This window comes from Sinocyclocheilus grahami, unplaced genomic scaffold (assembly GCF_001515645.1).
Source record: "Sinocyclocheilus grahami isolate Dianchi unplaced genomic scaffold, SAMN03320097.WGS_v1.1 scaffold327.1, whole genome shotgun sequence".
NCBI lineage: Eukaryota > Metazoa > Chordata > Actinopteri > Cypriniformes > Cyprinidae > Sinocyclocheilus > Sinocyclocheilus grahami.
Genome location: NW_015505506.1, coordinates 1148836 through 1158532, shown reverse-complemented (window position 1 = coordinate 1158532; position 9697 = coordinate 1148836). Strand labels below are relative to the sequence as shown.

The 9697-nt window shown below is 36.9% G+C and overlaps 1 pseudogene; it reads left to right on the top strand.

Moving 5' to 3' along the window:
* The first annotated feature begins 7187 nt into the window (after positions 1–7187).
* The window catches only part of LOC107602449 (protein NLRC3-like), a 13208-nt pseudogene continuing 10698 nt past the window's right edge, over positions 7188–9697 (top strand).

Sequence of the window (9697 nt, the reverse complement as noted above, 5' to 3'; positions counted from 1 at the left end):
AAATAGCAGCAATGTAATCTGGATTACGTGATAAGATTACAAAAATCAAGGGTGGACTTATTACATTTGGGACATGTGTACAGTCGAAACACCTTTAATAACTTGCGTGCACAGGAACCCCAAGGCGTGGTTTTTGCTCCACACATGCGCATTAGCATTCTCTTTCATCGTGGGAAATTTGAAAAGTGTGCGTCTTTCCACTCCGAAGATATCGGCAAAAGATTTTTTTTTCCAACGTAAGATTTTCATTTCACCATGTCCCTTCCACAATGAATAGCTTATTATCCTTGTATGATTGTTCAACTTAACGTATATCGTTGCAAACCTTACTCTGTGCTCTAAAAGTAGACATATTTTATGACATCATGCCATGCAAGGTCTTTGCATAATCTAGAGAAACATGCGAGTATGTCACGCAGTGTAGCAGCTATGCATAGCCTATATATCTTAGAGAATATACCAAAAAAAAAAAATGTTACTCTCAAAACGGAAAACACACCAAAAAAAAAAACCCACACATACACACACAAACAAAAGAAAGACCTTTGGTGAATATATATGTCTCTCTCTCTCTGTGTGTGTGTGTGTGTGTGCATATAAATACAGGTGCATCTCAATAAATTAGAATGCCGTGGAAAAGTTAATTTATTTCAGTAATTCAACTCAAATTGTGAAACTCGTGTATTAAATAAATTCAATGCCCACAGACTGAAGTAGTTTAAGTCTTTGGTTCTTTTAATTGGGATGATTTTGGCTCACATTTCACTATCTCAACCAATTAGAATACTTCATAAGACCAATAAAAAAACATTTTTAGTGAATTGTTGGCCTTCTGGAAAGTATGTTAATTTACTGTACATGTACTCAGTACTTGGTTGTGCCTCCTTCTGCTTTAATTACTGCATCAGTGCGGCGTGGCATGGAGACAATCAGCCTGTGGCACTGCTGAGGTGTAATGGAAGCCCAGGTTGCTTTGATAGCGGCCTTCAGCTCATCTGCGTTGTTGGGTCTGGTGTCTCTCATCTTCCTCTTGACAATACCCTATAGATGCTCTATGGGGTTCAGGTCAGGCGAGTTTGCAGGCCAATCAAGCACAGTAACACCATGGTCATTGAACCAGCTTTTGGCAGTGTGGGCAGGTGCCAAGTCCTGCTGGAAAATGAAATCAGCATCTCCATGAAGCTTGTCAGCAGAAGGAAGCATGAAGTGCTCTAAAATTTCCTGGTAGATGGCTGCGTTGACTGTGGACTTCAGAAAACACAGTAAATGGTATATTCTGTATTCTCAAACATAGGGTAGTGTAGTTAATGACATACATGACATTGTGTCTTTTTGTTTGTTTGTTTTTTTGCTTTTTTTTTTGCCACACACAGAATTAGCCTTAATGTGTAGTGAGCTAAGATTTACTCGAGTGAACTATTCACTTTCTATGTAAATATTCTGTCCAAAAGGTAATGTCAGAAAAGAACAGCTCGTTGTTTGAGAGCTCATACAGCTTTGCGCCTCCCTCTTTTATGGTTGTTTCAAAGTCTTTAGACAGCTCAAGTCAAGTCCATTTACGCATGAGAGGAATATAAACCACATTCCGAGAGAAAAACTCAGTAAGTATCATAAACATTTTTTGGTCACACATTTTTAATTCAAAGTTCTTGGAATGTACAAAAATTAAATCAAAACAATGTAGGAGTAATATTTATAAAGGCTTATATCTAAAACATATATGATCATTATTGTCTGCTCTTTAAAAACAGAATTCTTGAAACAGAAAGTGCTTGTGTGTATTTTAATAGTATCACGATAAAAGTGGAAAGACTTCATAAGGCTTATAAGGATTATTATTATTATAAGGATTTAGCGATTCATTTTATTATTATTATTTTGTACTTTATTAAAGTGATGAAGAGAGAGGAATCATAGAATATCCTGAAGATTCTGTTTTCAGTAAAAAGTACTTGCCTCACCCCCTAGCAACCAGCAGAAAAACAGCCTGATGACTTTATTACCCCAGCTGTAAAATCACTATCAGTAAGAGCAGGAAGCCCAACAGTCAAGATTACAGTAAAGCCTGTAAAACTTTGGACTCGGATTCACTTTTTTAAAAATTAAATATTACTATAGTTATTTTTTTTATTAATTTAGTATTCATTTACATTTATTTTGCAGATGCTTTTTCCCAGATGCATATCATACACATTTTATGATAAAAGCCTTAATATTTGCAGCACACAATGTCAAATTTAAGTACGACCTAGTATACAAGAGCAGAAGTGAAATGCTAAAGAAAATATTATATGAAGCATTTGTTGCAGAAGGGGTGTGTTTTCAGCCTTTTCCTGAAAGTTGTGATGATCTCAGCAGATTGGGTGGAGGTTGGCAGCTTGTCCAAGAAAAGAAAGGGTGCAGTATCTGGAATGCGACTTTGTCCTTCTTTGTGAAAAACCCCTAGGCATTACTCACTCACCATAAATGGTGCGAGGGAACATACATACATACATACATACAATTGGTCATCAAACTTTCCTACTTGTTGCCATTAGTGTTGTAGAACCCAAGTGAATGGTGATGTTGTGGTCAACTGACAGGTCGGAAGCAGTCCACTAGATCTGGTCTGTCAGATAAACAGAACGAAACTGCTGAGTGAATGAATTTGATCTGTAAGTGTGGAGATAAGTGATATATACAGTCGTGGACTAATGGTTAGAGAGTCGGACTTGTAACCCAAAGGTTGTGGATTCGAGTCTTGGTACTGGCAGGAATTGTTGTGGGGGAAGTGAATGACCAGTGCTTTCTTCCCTCAGTATGAGGACTGAGATGAGACTCTTGAGCAAGGCACTGAACCCCCAACTGCTCCCCGGGCGCCGCAGCAGAAAAGACTGCCACTGCTCCGAGTGTGTGTGTGTATGCACTTGGATGAGTTAAATGCAGAGCACAAATTTAGAGTATAGGACACCATACTTGGCTACACGTCACTTTTTTCACTTTTTATACAGACTGTTGTGACAAAGGAATGTTTAACAGATTACTGATGTCATGACTTCCAGAAAGAGAGAGAATGACACAAGAATGGACAAGAGGTGAGTAACATTCAAAGGATTGTGTAATGTTTTTAATATGCAGCATCTGAATAGCAGTGCTCTTTCTAACTGATCCAGGATAAGAGATGAGACTGTATGTCAGGGTTCCTCAAATCTTGTCCTGGAGGGCCAATGCCCTGCAGAGTTTAGCTCCAACCTTGATCAAACACACCCGAGCAAGCTAATCAAAGTCTTCACAATCATTAGAAAATCACAGGTACGTGTGAGATCAAGGTTTCTGTTATTATTAAAAAAAAAAAGTATACTAGTGTACTATTTCAATAGTCCATGGGACTAAATTGGCCCACTTACTAGTGTATAAAAGTATACTTTAAGTATAACAGTAGTAAACTTTGTAAATAGTTTACATCTATGTTTGTACTGCAACTATACTAAAAGTGAACATAGTTAAACTGATAGTTTACTAATTAAATACTTGTAGCACTTTGAAGTATAGTCTCAGTAGTTTAGTAGTTTTTTACTGCAAGTATACTCGTAAGTTCTTTAAGTGAACTTTACATCATACTTGTTTCAGTATACTACTATGTCCCTATTTAGGTATTAATTTGTATATATTTTGTTACATGAATATCTGAACATACAAAACATCGAAAGAAAGAACAGGGTATCTGCTTGTAAACAAAAAACTTTTATTCAAGCTTCATGCATTAATTTTATATAAACACTTGAATGTGGGTAAGTTTTATAAATAAAAAAAATAAATAAAAAAAATTTTGAACAAAAAGCTGGAAAAAAAAGACTATGAATAGGATTCAGAAAAATGATCAAAACATAGATGGAGTCGCAAAGCTTGACAGTCATTATTACCTCTTCATGGGTCGACATTTTATTCCATAACGTTACACAGCTTTGATGCTGTTTTATGTCTGATCGTGTAAGATTACGTGTGGAAGCATCTGTTGTTTTGGTTTCTTCTTCGCTTGTGTTTTGGAAATTCTGTATAGAAGATGCATAATAGCGCCCCCTACCGTACAACAATGAATGACTTTCCTATTTTTAGTTTAAAGGTGGGGTAAGCGATTTCTGGTAGCCAATGTTGACATTTGAAATCACCAAAACAAACATGCCCCTACCCCAAAAGGGTCTCGCCCCTATTCTGATAGCTCCGCCCCACACATACGGACGCAACCCAGGCAACGATTAGTTCTGTGAAACAAAGCAAAACCAATGTTACACCGTGTCTACACCGGAGTGGCGCGGTGCGACAAAATACTATAGAGCTCATTATAATCAGTGATGCTGTCAACACCATAAATATATATATATACCTATGGTCTACACTGGATGCGGCGCAGCACGACACGACAAATACCCGACAGAAAACTGCTGCTGAGTTCTATGCATGACGTATTGACACAAATTTCAAATGATTTTCAACGGTCGTTTTGTCGTGTTCAGTGTACTAGACAGACTTTAGCGCAGACACGGTGTTACTCACCTATCGAGAAGAAACAAAGCGCAGACACTGTGTTACTCACCTATCGAGAAGAAACAAAGCAACATCGGCGTCCGATCGCAGGCCTTCCGCTCCTTGAGTTCTCTCCAGTGCTGGAAAGCGGATCCGATATTTACACGGGTCCTACTTCTTGCCTTATTGTCTTAAGGCTTCTTTTGTTCCGCAGACGTTTTCATCTTTTGTTTTTTATCCACCATATCTTTCTGTCGATTGGCTCGGCTAATGTCCGTCCTGTGCACTGAACTCTCTCTCCTCCACATCATGAGTAGACACGCCGCTTACTGCTAATTGGCTACAAGTTTGTTTTGCTATTCGGCCCGAATCAGTTTTCTAAAGAGTTTTTGAAAAATCACTTACCCCACCTTTAAAAGAAGTATAGCCTTCTAATAGCACACGTGAATAAACTTCTTTTTTGTAAGGGTTGAGCTAAACTCTGCAGGGCAGCAGTCCTCCAAGACAAGATTTGAGGAACCTTGACATACAGTCTCATCTCTTATCCTGGATGACTAGCTGCATGTCAATGAAAGTGGTGATTCTCTGCAGCAGCCTATGAATTACTACAAGGATTTCCAGTGGAGTGACAATGAAGAAATTAGTGTTTACCTCAGAGCTTTGAAAGTTTGTGCATAATGAAATACTGTTTAACTGCTTCTGTGTTTTAGTCTACCCAGCTGTGTTTCCATGAAGAGTGACCAATCAATAGATGACGTAATCAACTTCAGTTCAGGAGACTTTTCTGCTGATCTGAGGTGAGGACAGTTTCATGGTGGATTGGTTCTTAAAGTTTTCTTTTTTTTAAATTTATATATAAAAGTGTAATTTTGGTTTTATAGGGTCTTTTAAATGCAAATACTGTGTAAATATACATATTTTGTAAAGTTTACATGCACCAATGAGCTCTCAATGAAGATTTCTGTTCACTGCTGTGCTCCTGTCTGCTCCCACACGCTTAATTTTGAATATGACTACTTACACAGAACTTTGTTCCATGTCCACATTTACAATGATTTTGTCCTCACCAACTGTAGCTTATGCCTTTATAGGCATTTTATGTATTTTTTTAACAATGCACAATAAATAATGATGAGTTGGCAGTTGAGATTCTGAAGCACTGTTAAGTTCAAAGTTATTCTGGGGCACAGTTGAATTTTGAGAAGTGTCTAGTGACTCCCTTGTTTACACTATTTAGAAATATGCATATTCATCAATGGTAAGGTTGTTGTGTGCTTAATACTGTATATATTTTACCAGGAAACTAAGCATGGAGGAAGAGGATGAAGGCCAGAGAAAAGTCAAACATGGGTTTCCGAACATTACATTGCTTGTCCAGAGAAAGGCGAATCAAACAGACCTCACTACTACTCTACAGAAAAGTGCGCAGACACGGTGTTACTCACCTATCGAGAAGAAACAAAGCAACATCGACGTCCGATCGCAGGCCTTTCGCTCCTTGAGTTCTCTCCAGTGCTGGAAAGCTGATCCCATATTTACACGGGTCCTACTTCTTGCCTTATTGTCTTAAGGCTTCTTTTGTTCCACAGACGTTTTCATCTTTTGTTTTTTATCCACCATATCTTTCTGTCGATTGGCTCGGCTAATGTCCGTCCTGTGCACTGAACTCTCTCTCCTCCACATCATGAGTAGACACGCCGCTTACTGCTAATTGGCTACAAGTTTGTTTTGCTATTCGGCCCGAATCAGTTTTCTAAAGAGTTTTTGAAAAATCACTTACCCCACCTTTAAAAGAAGTATAGCCTTCTAATAGCACACGTGAATAAACTTCTTTTTTGTAAGGGTTGAGCTAAACTCTGCAGGGCAGCAGTCCTCCAAGACAAGATTTGAGGAACCTTGACATACAGTCTCATCTCTTATCCTGGATGACTAGCTGCATGTCAATGAAAGTGGTGATTCTCTGCAGCAGCCTATGAATTACTACAAGGATTTCCAGTGGAGTGACAATGAAGAAATTAGTGTTTACCTCAGAGCTTTGAAAGTTTGTGCATAATGAAATACTGTTTAACTGCTTCTGTGTTTTAGTCTACCCAGCTGTGTTTCCATGAAGAGTGACCAATCAATAGATGACGTAATCAACTTCAGTTCAGGAGACTTTTCTGCTGATCTGAGGTGAGGACAGTTTCATGGTGGATTGGTTCTTAAAGTTTTCTTTTTTTTAAATTTATATATAAAAGTGTAATTTTGGTTTTATAGGGTCTTTTAAATGCAAATACTGTGTAAATATACATATTTTGTAAAGTTTACATGCACCAATGAGCTCTCAATGAAGATTTCTGTTCACTGCTGTGCTCCTGTCTGCTCCCACACGCTTAATTTTGAATATGACTACTTACACAGAACTTTGTTCCATGTCCACATTTACAATGATTTTGTCCTCACCAACTGTAGCTTATGCCTTTATAGGCATTTTATGTATTTTTTTAACAATGCACAATAAATAATGATGAGTTGGCAGTTGAGATTCTGAAGCACTGTTAAGTTCAAAGTTATTCTGGGGCACAGTTGAATTTTGAGAAGTGTCTAGTGACTCCCTTGTTTACACTATTTAGAAATATGCATATTCATCAATGGTAAGGTTGTTGTGTGCTTAATACTGTATATATTTTACCAGGAAACTAAGCATGGAGGAAGAGGATGAAGGCCAGAGAAAAGTCAAACATGGGTTTCCGAACATTACATTGCTTGTCCAGAGAAAGGCGAATCAAACAGACCTCACTACTACTCTACAGAAAAGTAAGAGCTTGGACCTTTTAAATAATAGATAATAGAAGCTCCCAAATGATGACAACCTATATTCAACCAATTTACAAAAAGCATAGGATGATTTAATAGTATATAATAGTCAGTGGGGGAAAGGAGGCGCTGATTAGACATTAAAGACATTTTGTCAGGGGAGAATTCCAGAAAGTAGGGTTTCACATAAACCCTGAACCGTGAGTTGATTAACCAAAAGCTTTTTGGAACCGAAAGTTGAGGCTATCCACTTGGAGTAAACTTACCCAAACTTTCCAAACGAATAACCTGCTTTCTGGAATACCCCTCAAAAGCAGGTGTAACAAAATCCACCGTAGGTAAATTTGACTGAACCCAAGTGCAATTTTATGCAACTATAAATTAAACCAACACAAAGTAAACAGAACCAAATTAGTTACTTGACCTGACTAGAACAGACCTGACTAGACTCACCAGAAGCATGTTACAACATCAAAGCTAGGTAAAGGCACAAAGGAAACTTGAAGACTATATTAATTAAAATTAATTAATTTATGTTATGCATTTAACAGAAAAAAGCAACTTACAGTGCATTCAGGCTTTATATTCTTTACCAGTATGCGTGTTCCCTGAGAATTGAACCCACAACCTTTGGCGCAGCTAACGCAATGCTCAACCACTGAGCCACAGAAACACTATATATACTCATGTTCTGTTCACTTCATTATTTATTGGAATATCAATCATACGAATCATCAAAAATGAAAACGGAGATTAACACCACTCCCAAACATGGTCTCAAAACTGTGTTACTTTCCCCATAGGCCACACCCCTACCTTGTCACTGCCTGACTAAAACAGATGTCACGGGTACAGCCCCCCTCATTATCTTATTAGGGGAAAACAATAAACATTATACAATATATAATACATATAAATGCATAAACAAATAACGTGAAACAATAACTCACAGACTCATACACATGGACTAATGACATAATAAGGAACACGAACACTTAAGGGTAATCAAACAATGAAGCAATGGAAAGACGACACAGGAACCACATGACAAGATCAACCATAAACATAAAGCCTGCATACCCTTATGAAAAATAAGTTTATTCAAGTGTGCTATTAGTATACTTCTTTTAAACTAAAAATAGGAAATTATACTTTCAGTCGACTTATTATGTACCTCTCAGACATGGGCTTTATGTGCTTCTCAGAAATATACTTAAAATTACATTTAAGTATACTTGACTTATACTTAGAGAATCCGTGTTTTCATTGTTATACGGTAGGGGGTGCTATTACACATCTTCTGTACAGAATTTCCCCCCCAAAAAAACACAAGTAAAGAAGAAACCGAAACAACAGATGCTTCTACATGTAATCTAACACGATCATCAGACATAAAACAGCATCAAAACTGTGTAACGTTATGGAATAAAATGTAGACCAATGAATTTATACAAGTGTGCTATTAGTATACTTCTTTTAAACTAAAAATAGGAAATTATACTTTCAGTCGACTTATTATGTACCTCTCAGACGTGGGCTTCTCAGAAATATACTTAAAATTACATTTAAGTATACTTGACTTATACTTAGAGAATCCGTGTTTTCATTGTTATACGGTAGGGGGTGCTATTACACATCTTCTGTACAGAATTTCCCCCCCAAAAAAACACAAGTAAAGAAGAAACCGAAACAACAGATGCTTCTACATGTAATCTAACACGATCATCAGACATAAAACAGCATCAAAACTGTGTAACGTTATGGAATAAAATGTAGACCAATGAAGAGGTAATAATGACTGTCAAGCTTTGGGGTGTTGATCGACTCTATCTACGTTTTGATTATCATTCTAAATCCAATTCATAGTCTTTTTTCAACTTTTTGTTCAAAATGTTGTTTGTTTCTTTATTTTTTTTATTTATAAAACGTACCCCTAGTGTTTATAAAAAAAGAATGCATGAAGCTAGAATAAAATGTTTTGTGCTCCTAGAATCCGTGTTTTCATTGTTATATGACAGGGGGCGCTAGTACACATCTTCTGTACAGAATTTCCAAAAAACACAAGTGAAGAAGAAACCGAAACAACAGATGCTTCTACATGTATTCTAACACGATCATCAGACATAAAATCAAAGTAAAGTATGAAAACTGTGTAACGTTATGGAATAAAATGTAGACCAATGAAGAGGTAATAATGACTGTCAAGCTTTGGGGTGTTGATCGACTCTATCTACGTTTTGATTATCATTCTAAATCCAATTCATAGTCTTTTTTCAACTTTTTATAAATTTTTTAAATTTATAAAACGTACCCCTAGTGTTTATAAAAAAAAGAATGCATGAAGCTAGAATAAAATGTTTTTGTTTACAAGCAGATACCCTGTTCTTTTGATGTTTTG